Here is a 12082-nt window from a genome sequence, read left to right as displayed (position 1 = left end):
GGAGGGCCATACTCACTTATTACAAGTTTCTCTCACTTTTTTTTTTATATTACTTCTTATTATATATTAATTGGAAATTTTATTATGTTAAAAATCATTTCATTACTTTATTTATAGTATTTTGTCAAGTTTGTCGTTTTTTACCGTTTTCCTATATAATATCGTTTTTCTTAAATACTTACAAAATATAATAAAATTTCATATTATTACTAATAAACTTTTGTCTTTATCTATCATAAATAAAATGTCTATTAGATTTTGATGCCAAATTTTGGCTAAGGAAAAATGTGCATGATCTTCATATGGCAACAATGATAAATTTATAATTTGGAGAATAATGTGACCTGTAAGATAAAAATATTTACACACCAATGTGGTGCTTGTCACATGAGTTGTGATGCCTAAGTTAGGAAATGGTATTCATATTAGTAAGTAGAGAGTTCGAGTAATATAATGGGCTTGCTTCCTTAGAAGTCGTAATGATATATTTATTGAGAAATTATGTCTTAAAACGTCTTTTATCAAAGTTTCTAAGTCATATTAGGTTATTTTAAAACTGAATGGGCTAGGGATTGCATTTGGTATGCCCCATTACTCAATTTTTTAGGCTCGACCACCACTTCAATTTTAGTATAGGGCAAGGCCGATGAGGTTGGATTGGCCTTTTAATCCAAACCATTCTCTTTTCAAAGATAAGGCATAGTATGATCCACTCATCAAACAGAGAAGGTTACTCTTAGCCTTATCCTTGAATGAGGCTGGTTGGACTTTACTGGCTTGAAGCTAATTAACATTTTTTTTTATGACCACTTTAGTCTCTTGACTCAATTGCTTTCTCTTCTTGGTTATGTCGTTTTTACCATTGATTCTATAGTCCACCCATAACATTAGACACTTTTTTTTTAAAGAAAACATTAAGCAAAACAAATGACTACAAAATAACATCTCAAGTCACAAGAAAATTAAACAATTTTGGGATAAAACATTGAAGAAGAGAATAAGTTTATTCTTCTAATGCTTTAAACATCATGTATGTCCCAGCATAATGCTTTACACGAGAGAAAGAAACATCAATTATCTCATTATACAATCAATAACGTTTTGATTATCAAATGCATACTACGTAATGGATAAATATTTGAAGAGTTTTCTTTAAGAAAAAAAGAGAGTAAAGAAATTAAGTATATTGAAGTGTACAATAACCACCAATGGAGTTTTCGAAAACAGAAAAGAATAAATGAAAACAAAGGGTCGCCTGAAAGCAGAAAAAAAATAAATGAAAAAAAAAAAAGAATAAACGTCGCCTGAGAGATTCGAACTCTCGCGGGGAAACCCCATGTACTTAGCAGGCACACGCCTTAACCACTCGGCCAAAGCGACTATTATGTTGATGATTCGAAATTATTAATATTATTACTTAGCTTTGCAACACTTAGCTATACGTTGGATGTTTTGATATTGGATTGGGCTTTATCCGATCAACTTTCCAAATAAAACAACGGTCTATGATTAAGATCCTAATTCTCATTTTCTTTGTGGGCTTTCTCAAGTAGAAGCCTACCCGTTTTCTTTTTTATGCTTATTAACTTATAATTCTCAAACTTACATAATTGCATTGATTAATATAAATTTAATAATTCAAATTTTCTATCATTTTTCGATTTAATTTTTACAATTATTGTAAGTTTGAGTGTCTAATTTAACACTTTTAAAAGTTTAAAAATAATTGTTATTATTAAAAATTTGTTGTACTTTAGGGGTGATTTTTGCAATTTGCCCAAGTATTTATATTCTAAATATACCTAATCCCAAACAAATAGAGATATTATTCTTGATCTTTATTTACATACTTTAAAATGTCCTTTATAATATCTAACACATTGAAATAACTATCATTATTTCTATTTTTTTATATAGATTCTTCTTCTTTAATATAATGATAATGATAGAAGGTCTTGTTTTTTTTTTTTTCCTCTTCTTGTAATTTAAAAGAGTCACGTTTTATAACAAGAATATATATATATATATATATATATATAGTTGAAAGTAGAATAATTATTGATGATATTAGTGTTTGTAATGTTAATGTGATGCATTGGAAAAGGTAGACACAACATTAAATTTGCTACAAACTTTGGGGGAAAAACAGAAACAGACATAGCTTAGATTATTATCAACACACTGTTGAAAATCAAATCCAAACTGTCAAACCCCAATATTCAAAACACTAATATTAATTCAATGCATATTCATCAAAATAGACAAAGTTAGAATTCATCCAAATTGCATAATCTCATTTTGAAGAGAGGTTGACTTGTCATAATCAAAATAAAATGTAAGAAAAAAAAACCCACATTTTAATTAATAATAAAGAGCTGAAAACATATATATATATATATATATATATATATATATATAAGATGAACAATTCAAAGAACTTAAAACAAAATGTTTCTTTTTTCTTTGTTAGGAAAAAAGAAATTTATATTTATATATGAAAAAGATAATGATTAACGTCTAAAAGCCTAAATATTATTTAATAATTTAGTGAGATGGGGTGTCATCTCCCTTGAATGAATTTTTTTGCCCCTTCATATAAAGACATTACACAAATAACATGGAATTAATTAAAATGATGGACCCATGATTTTCATAAAATAAATAAATCAATGTGAATTTACTTGGAAATTTTCACAATCGAATTAATTTAGATTTTTTGAAATGTAGAGTTGAAATTAATTTCAAAATGGTTAATGTGCACAAAGTGACAACTCAAGTAGACAAATTAGAAGAGAATATAAATTTGTGCTTTTTTTTTTCTTTTTTATCCTTTCAGGTTGGAAGAATAAAGAAGATTATTTGGTTGAAAAAGGGCAGAATGGTCAGAGAATATATGCTCAAATTTTTAATATTGAGGAATATTATTGTTCCACTTTGACATCTTCTAATTGCTTGTCTTTGGGTTTTGCATAACTTTTCGTTACTACTATATGAAAAAACACAATGGACAGATTAGTAATTTGGTTTATATGCTTTTTGAATTTTGTTTTTATTTCATTCTTTATGAAAAATATAAAGTTCTTACACAAATTATTAATTCTTTATATAATTAATTTCTACTCCTATTTCAATTTACCACTAATAAATTTTTCAAAATCCTAATAATATGGTTGCCAAAGTGGGCATGAGTTCATGTTAGACTAACATATATGATTTCCTTCTTTATATATGTTACAAGTTTAATCTTTCACTCAACAACCATTGTACCAAAAAGGTGACCATTACCCTATCAAATGCATGAAAAAATAAACTTTGAAACTTTTTTTTTTTGTGAATAAATGAAAATTTTGGAACCATGTAGTTAGTTTTGAAAGATATTAAATTTACAAATGATAATTTGAACCTACAAATCATAATAGCATATAAAGAAAGGGGAAAAAAAAAAGTGAGAGAAGAGAACATAATTAGAGGAGCAAAAGGGAGAAGGGCTCTTTATTTAAAATTTTCATGTTTTATTAAGTTTCCTCCATCTCATGATGTGTTAAAGGAGAGTGGGAAATGCTTTCATCATTCCTTGTAAATGCAGGTTGCCCCCACCCAATATATATTCATTTTCTTCTCCTCATTCTAAATTTTATGGGTAGATAGTATATGTACTTTCTCATTAACTTATTAATGTTAAAAATATGTAAAGTGTTTTTTTTACATCAACATAATTCAATTAACATAGTGTGTGTTTATAGTGTTTATGTTATCAAGTTTGATGTAAGGGATTAACTTTTTCATTTGTGAATTGTATATGTACCCAACTTGGTTGATTTTGATTTGATTTAATTAATATGTGGTTTAGGTATTAGAAGGGTAGCTGGAGTAGTAGTTAGTTAGCTTTCCAGATTAGACCTTCTAATTTTCAATATTGTTTTTTTCTCTAATTGCCTTTTGTTTTTAGTTTTATAATTCTCTCTGTGTGCCTAAATGTTGTTGCCAGCAAAAACTTAGAATGATTATAATGATGGGATTGCTTTTAACTTTGTCAATTTCAAAATGAAATTGGTGGATTTTCTTTTTAAATTATAAAGAAAAATTAATTGGGAATCCTTAATTTGCAAGGCTAAAGTTAACCTCCAAAAAGTTGAATTGATGATATTATTAAAGAGAGGGGTTTGGTTCATAATCTTTTTTTCTTCTTCTAAAATTAAGAAAAAGAAAAGAAAAATGTTTGTGTGGGATCTCACAATTTAGCTTTGGAGGAGACATTACATTCATAATTTCACTTTCTTTATCCATCAGATTGCCAAAAATGGAGGAATCCTATAACAAAGTAACAAATGCTCTATATACCCAAAAATTACTAAATATTTCTTCTTTTCTTTCTTTCAAAAATAAGATTATCTTTTTTAACCTTTCATCAATATTTTTCAAAGCTAATTAAATAGAAATCGGTTTTGGCACGAAAATTAGGTTCAAGAAGATCACATTGTGACAATCACCTAAAAAAACTAAAACCAAACACCATCACATATTTCTAATTCATACCATCACACTCGTTTCACGTCTCAATTTCATTTTTTTAGAATCATATATGAAAATGAGGTCATATGATCAATAGTTTTTAAAAACAAATAGTGAAGTTGAGTGATCTAAATTTTATTTCAAAGCTCTATTATTATTGTTGTTTTGGAACTCAAATCTTAAATTTCATGTTTACTTTCCTTAAAATTTACATCAACAATTATCTTTCAATTATCATCGGCAGTAATGTTGACATAAATAATTTAGTTAAAACTATGTACCCAAAAAGGTCTATTATTGTTTCTTTCAAAGAAAAAAAGCTAAATAAAAAGAAATTAAACTGTAATGACTAAATAATAGTTATAAAATGTAGCACATACAAATTTTAGTACATAAATTAGATAATAGCTACTAGTGAAAGTTGTTAAGAAAAATTATATAAATCTTGGTTGGATTACACTAATTATATGTATGGAATTATTGTCCAAAATTAATGGTGGACATATATGATAAGAAATTGAATTATAAAAGATTTTAAGGTATGATGTCAACTGCAAAATAATTATATTATCTTATTAAGATGTGGGACGTTTATTACTATAATCTTTTTCTAATAGTAATTATCATAACTTAAAGACTATTAATTTAAGATTAATAGTTATATTTTAAAGAGGGAAAAAGGAATATTAATAATTAGCTGGTCTACTAATTATATTTCTTAACAATCTAACAGTTAAAATATTGTCTCCAAAAAGGTTCGATTTATTCAACCTCTTTTATGGAGTTATTTTTATATTAATCAATTTTTTATAATAATAATGTATGGTATTAGATTTTGACATAATATAAGATTATCAACAATTCAATCTCAAAATGGTTATTTTTTTTAAAAAAAAAAAATTGACATTTTTTCGAAAATTTGTCATATTTTAATCTGTTTAAAAAATGTAAAATTAATTTTTATTCATTAAACATAAAAAATGACTTTCTATAAGATTGAAAAAACATAATTAAAACTTCACAAAAAGTTATCTATTAGTGACCCATTTAATGTTGGTTTATCTATAATAACATAGCTTTAAAAGTTTCATTTAGGAATTAAACCCAACTCATATGGTTCCAAATTAAACAGACTTAATTAAAAATAAACTCGAACTATAATATATATATATATGTATCAAAGTTGTAATGTAATAATTTAATCCTAAAACTTCCCCACAATTTTGCATCTGGATGATATCTCACCATCAATAATCACATGCAAGAAATAAGTGAATTCTTGAACCTAGCTAAGCTTAATTCTTTTTAATTTCTTTTATAGAGAATTGAGGGTTTCAATTGTGATGATGACGCGTGTGATTTTTCTTTGGTGTTGAAAATGAAGTGGGCTCAACAAAGTCATGAGTTTGGGATTGTTCATTTCATGAAGAAGCATAAAGTTATAATATAAAGTTTTGAAAAAATTAATACGATCATATATTATATGAACAGTTAGTACAATGCACCACTTCCCTTGGCCTCCCTTCCCATGTGAAGCTTATCTAAAGTTTTCAAACACAAAGGAAATATCCATTTCATCCACTCATTTCAATTATTACTTCTTTCTCTCTCTCTCTCTCTCTCTCTCTCTCAGCTTTTAGTTTTAATCTTCCTTTAATTAGTATTTCTTAATCATAATACAGTTGATTACTCACTAATTCTTTCTTTCTCTATCATTTTTCTGTTATTCTATACATTTTAGTTTCTTTGGTCATCTCCACTCACTTTCTACGGAGGTCATTTTCACCTTTCTTTTCTAAACCTAAGTAGAAATCCATGAATTTGATTTCTCTAAAAAAAAAAAAAAGTGTTTGTTTTTAGGTATAGATGGGTTGGTTTGACTTGTCTTTTATAACAGTCAAATGTGTTTTTAACAATGACAAATTTCCATGACTTGTCCATTATTTCTTTGTCAAATATTATTTATTTCTTTTATAATGAAGATATTATTATGGGTTACAAAATTTGTAAGAAAACATGGGTGATTTAACATAATATTATGAACAATAAATTTGAGTATAGAGAACATTATATTATGAAAAGAAATTATTTAGCATTATTAGAGGGGGCAGAGGGCAGAGGGCAACCATAAAAATTAAAAACTACTTTTCTTTCTTTATTTGTACATACCGAAGCGAGGGAGGATGGAAAAACTGAGGCGCGTACCCACACGTGCTTTACATGAAAATGGTTTATCAAAACCGGCCCCACTTACGTCGATGACACGTATGCAGTTTGAACCACGTAGGCACCAGTTGTCAGTCTACCATTGGTCATTCACCTAAACAATTTTATTCGTCGCGCTTAGAAAAGTATGGAGTGAGATGGGCCCACGTAAGACGCTCCACGTGGGGTCTACGGTATCCGAAGCTAAGTTAGGTTTAACAACGAACCAAAGATTTGAATTTTTTGGACGTTGAACGGTAACCTCTTTCTTTCTTTCTTTATCTCTTTCGGCTCAATTGACAATTGTAACCTCCATATCCTTTGTTTTTTATTGCAATTTTGAATTGAGTTCTTCTTTCTGCCGTTTTAATTATTATATTGTAATTTGAGATAAATAATATGTGTAGATCAATTAATGCGTGGCATTCATAAATAAAACTACAATTATTTTTCCATTTACCTTTTATGCATTATTTTTCACTTTAAAATTTAAAATTTATTATTATTACCATCAACCAGTCCAAAAGTTATAGGTATAATTCGCTTTAATTATACTATAAAATTAAAAAAAGAGAAAAAAATATGACTTGTTTTATTCATTGTTATGATATGAATGTTTATTGACATTGCCAAAGTGAACATGTTAATTGATATATATGTAGATATGTTTTTCTAACGACCAATAAATTTACGTAAAGTTAATTTGGGAGATGAATAGAAGATTGTGAAATCGGAGAGCTTAGTCAAGCATTGTCACAATATTTTAAGTATGTTATAGACTAGACAATAGTGTGCAAGAGGATGATGAAGATATTAGTGGTTAGAACAAAGTTGTCTTATCACATATTTCATCTCAACTTGTAAGGGGAAAATTATCACATAAAATATTATGTCAATTATATTATATAGCATGATGGACAAAATTAGAAATTTAATTAAAAAAAGGCAATTAGAAAAAGATAATGTATAGTTTATATAGATATGATGAAATTAGGAATGAAATAAATTTAATGAGGGAAACACACTTATTTTACAATAATGTTAATACATTATTAGATGTTCACTCTCAAACTTTATCATTTAATATACTTGATTAATTAAGAGATAAAATTTTACCTTTCATTAATATACAATTTTAATTATTAAAAAGTACAATCATCACACCCTTTAATAATTAACATCCAAATTTTGAGGTAGATGTTGGAAACTTAATTGCTAAATTGAAGATCTATTAAACTTTTTTTAAAATGTTTTTAAATATAATAAATTAAACTAAAATATTAGGAAAATATCCCTTATAGATGTTGATAGATATTGGTAGGTTAAAATCACCTTAAAAATAATATGTTATGAAATTTGGACAATATAAATTATCAAAATTTCAATAGTATGAGAAAAATGTTGGAGGTGATTCTCATCCAATCACCAAAAGAAAAATCACTTAGATTTAATGATACTTCAAAAATGTTTTTATTTTTTCATAAATCAATTTTTTTTACTAAACATGATTACTTTTAGAGAAAAGTGATTTTAACCGTAGTAAATGTGATTTTAGTAATGTCAAAATCACTCTCAACATCTATTAATAATAGACATTTATAGAAATTAATGTTTATGTTTTATTAATGTTTATCTGTATTACAGTAAGTAGTCACTTATACACTAATACTCATAGATTTTTATTAATATATATTAATGTTGGTTTTGCTATATTTGTAAAATAAATTGTATTTTTTGTCCTTTCCAATAATTGTTGTTTAAATTTTCTTACAAAAATGTTAATTAAATTCAATTAATTCGATTTAACGTTTCCCAAAAACACCAATTAAATGGTTAATTTCACAATGATAAGAATCCTCATTTAAATAGAAATTATTAAACTGCCTAATATAACCAAAATAATTGTCGTATTAAACTGTTTCATTGACAATATATATATAGCTGAAATGTCAAACTTCATGGTTTAAAGATAATAAAATTGTCTACTTAATTAAACAATAAAATTTGAAATTTAAATGTTAATTATGCATAATTACAAAAGCTATAGTAATTATTTTAAATCATACTAATATTTTTAAATATGACAAAATGTGATTATTTATTAGTTATAGATACTAATAAAAATAGCATTGATAGATATTTCGAAATATCAAACATTGACGTTCACAATTTGTGATATTTGAAAATAAGAGAGTGTTTACCGTCAACGTACTTAAAAAGTGCTTGCACAATAGTTGTCACTTTTTATTTTGCTTCTTATACAAAAGTTTTGAAATATCACATTGACATTCTACAATAGACAGCAAATGTAGTGCATTTAAAAAATAAGGTACTTGGTCCTTAGTCTCTCGATTACTTCGTATGAATATTGTTTATAGCAAATCGGTATTTCACATTAAATATAATGCAGTTAGTTATATCAAAAAGCAACCAATTCCTTTTGTTGAGTCTAAATGTGGAGTTTTAGCTAATACTACAACATAAGTCTTTGAGTTGCAACCAATTATTATATGATATTCATGCTTTTCTCTTTGACCCTCCTTTTGTGGTGTGACAATGTATTTGCTACTAGTGACTTTATTACCGTCGTGAAGTTAAGGAGTATGTTAGATTATTATCACCATGAATTTAATATCTTTACAAGCTTTAGACGAACATTTCAACATTTAATTTAAATATAAATAAAAGAAAGATAATAATAATAATTAAACAAAATCATTGAGTTAATTTAAAATTGCTTTCAACAACCATTTTCCAATTGTGTTCGACTAGACCCATCGCCAACCGTTAGCTATTCTTCTTTCTTTTTTTCTTTTTTCTTTCTAAAGTTACCTTTTTAATATTGTTTTTTATTTATTTATTAAAGTTACCTTTTTAATATTTTTAATTTTTAATAAAAAAAGTTACCCTTTTTAACTTTTATTTTATTTTATTAATTTGAAGCGAACTGAATTTTATTTTAATATTATTATAATTCCTTCGCCACTCCCAAGATTTTTACCGTTTATTTCAAGTTTTGCATATAATGCTTTTTTTAAAATTGTTTTTTCCATTCACAAATTGAGGAAAGTTTAATTATTTTGATTAATATTTCTATTAGTAGAGGGATAATTGAAAGATATGTGAACAATTTTGAATCATATTACGAGGGAATGGAATATGTTTGTTTTGTTCTAACTTTAGTACATCATAAAACAAAATAATTCTGAAAAGTCATGGTTCTAAATACTTTCTTTTCTCTGTATAAATTTGTTCAAAAATATTGAATAAATATTGCCAATACAATTTTGTTTTTTGTGCCAATCAACTGGATTTTGAAAGTTAAAAGATATTAAATTTCATTTCATTTTGTATATTAACAAATAGTGATAAATTTTACCGAAAAATAATCTAACATATTAGAAATGTGAATAAAAGAGAAAGCAATTTCATTAATCATATGTTAGAATTTTCTTACCTCTTTTAATTATGTATTGTTTTGAAATATTTTTTTGTCTTAGTAATAACAAATTTATTGAACTTAATATTCTATAATTAGAACGAGTTTGTGTGCAATTTCGCTAATTTTATAAGATAATTTAAATTACCATTTAATATTTAGGTGTATTAGAAAATATTAATTGAAAATAATAAACTAAACATGAAATTATTATACATACAAAAGGCAGAGTTTTATAATTTGTAAATGAAATTGAAAAATTAACCTTTAGTTTTTAAGAAGAATTTTCAAACATTGTATGTACAAGAAGAATTTAATCATAGCAATATATATAGAAGAAGAATTTAGAAAAATGAATCATTATCAAAATATGTAAGATTGGAGAAAAAATAAAAGAGAACGTTATTTTTTACTCAACACGTTTGTAATTGTATTTGTCTTAGGTTTTTCTTTTTAGAAAAAGGAATTCTTAGGTTTTTTATTTTTGATATTTGAAAGTTCAAAATTTGAAATGAAATATGAAGCTTTATTTTTATTGAGGTTGAGGTCTTAGGTCTCTTTTTTGACTTCTTCAATAATTTCCAAATCAGATAAGGCGACATTTGTTTCTATTAAAAAGCACATACTAATGGACAAAATACCTAAACCCATCTTTTTCAAATTCAAATTAAATAATAACAATTTATTTTATTATAGTAAACTGTTGTGGCGGGAAATTTCTTAATCCAACGGTACAACTTAATTTATTTAAATTCACTTTGTGGCCATGTTTACGTGTGTTGAAATGAAAAATGAATCACAAAGGTTCAAAACTGTAAAAAAAAATTGAGTTAAAAACGATCCAAAGATAATTAGTTTGGTATATTACCCATTGGGTCAAAATAGTTAGAGAGCTTATGAACTTACAATTCATGTTGGAGGTCTGACCATCTTATTTTGGAGAGTTTTCGAATCTTGACTTAGGAATTTGTTCTTGTCATCTTAAGGTAATCTATGTTTAACTCAATCCTTAGGGTTGAAATCATATTAATTTTGAGGTGTTAAGGATTGATAATTAAGGATTCTCACTCCAAAAGGGTTGAAATCACCCTGTCTATCTTGCACTAATGCACGTTGTTTATAGCTATTATGTCCTAAATTAAGAATAAATTCTCTACTTCTCATTCTCTTATTTACCAACGAGTTATCAAATATCCGCATCTTAAAATTGAATGAAGATATATAAAAAGATTATGTAGAAGTCATAAGCCTCCGCTCTTCATGCATTCTCATGGGTAGGTCGCTTACTTTTCCACACATGTCCAAAATCGACATTTTACAATTTAGTATAAAGAAATTCTCAATAATTAATAAAATAAACACTACTAAATTAATATATAGTGTTTGTACAATCCATTTAAAAGTGATAGGTTCAATTTTCTATATCATTTATTGTTATATATATATATATATATATTTTTTGCAGGTTGAAGGTTTGATGGTTAATTTGATTCTAAACATTAACTTAAATTATTTTTCAAATTACTATTATTAATGAAGTATTGTATTAATGAAAATACATGTTATCCAAAAGTTTGTATGGATATTGATGGAAACAAATAAATAGGCAAGGAATATATGTAGTAAAATTATGATTCATTATCATCATTATTGTTGACATATTGCCTCCAAAGTTACATACAACAAATAAAACATTTGATAAACTGCTTTGTTTAAAAGACAGAAAATGATGTTTTGATTAATACAATAACTTTACTTTTCTTTCTCAAACACACTAAGGTTGAGAAAATATGATTTTTTTTAAAAAAAAACTAATTTTAACCTTATTTTTCATTAATTTTTATTATTGTTATAAATTGTTATTAATAATAGATGATATATACATATTGATATTTTGTTATATTTATAAATATATACACCATTAAA

General features: G+C 25.8%; 1 non-coding gene across 1 annotated transcript; it reads right to left on the bottom strand.

Moving 5' to 3' along the window:
• Positions 1-1298: 1298 nt before the first annotated feature.
• On the bottom strand, positions 1299-1380 carry TRNAS-GCU. The gene has a single exon. It is a non-coding gene; the product is annotated as a tRNA-Ser (tRNA).
• Positions 1381-12082: the final 10702 nt, after the last annotated feature.

Source organism: Cucumis sativus, chromosome 4 (genome assembly GCF_000004075.3).
Source record: "Cucumis sativus cultivar 9930 chromosome 4, Cucumber_9930_V3, whole genome shotgun sequence".
Lineage (NCBI taxonomy): Eukaryota > Viridiplantae > Streptophyta > Magnoliopsida > Cucurbitales > Cucurbitaceae > Cucumis > Cucumis sativus.
The sequence above is the reverse complement of the archived record's forward strand: the minus strand, read 5'-3'. Positions and strand labels throughout refer to the sequence as shown.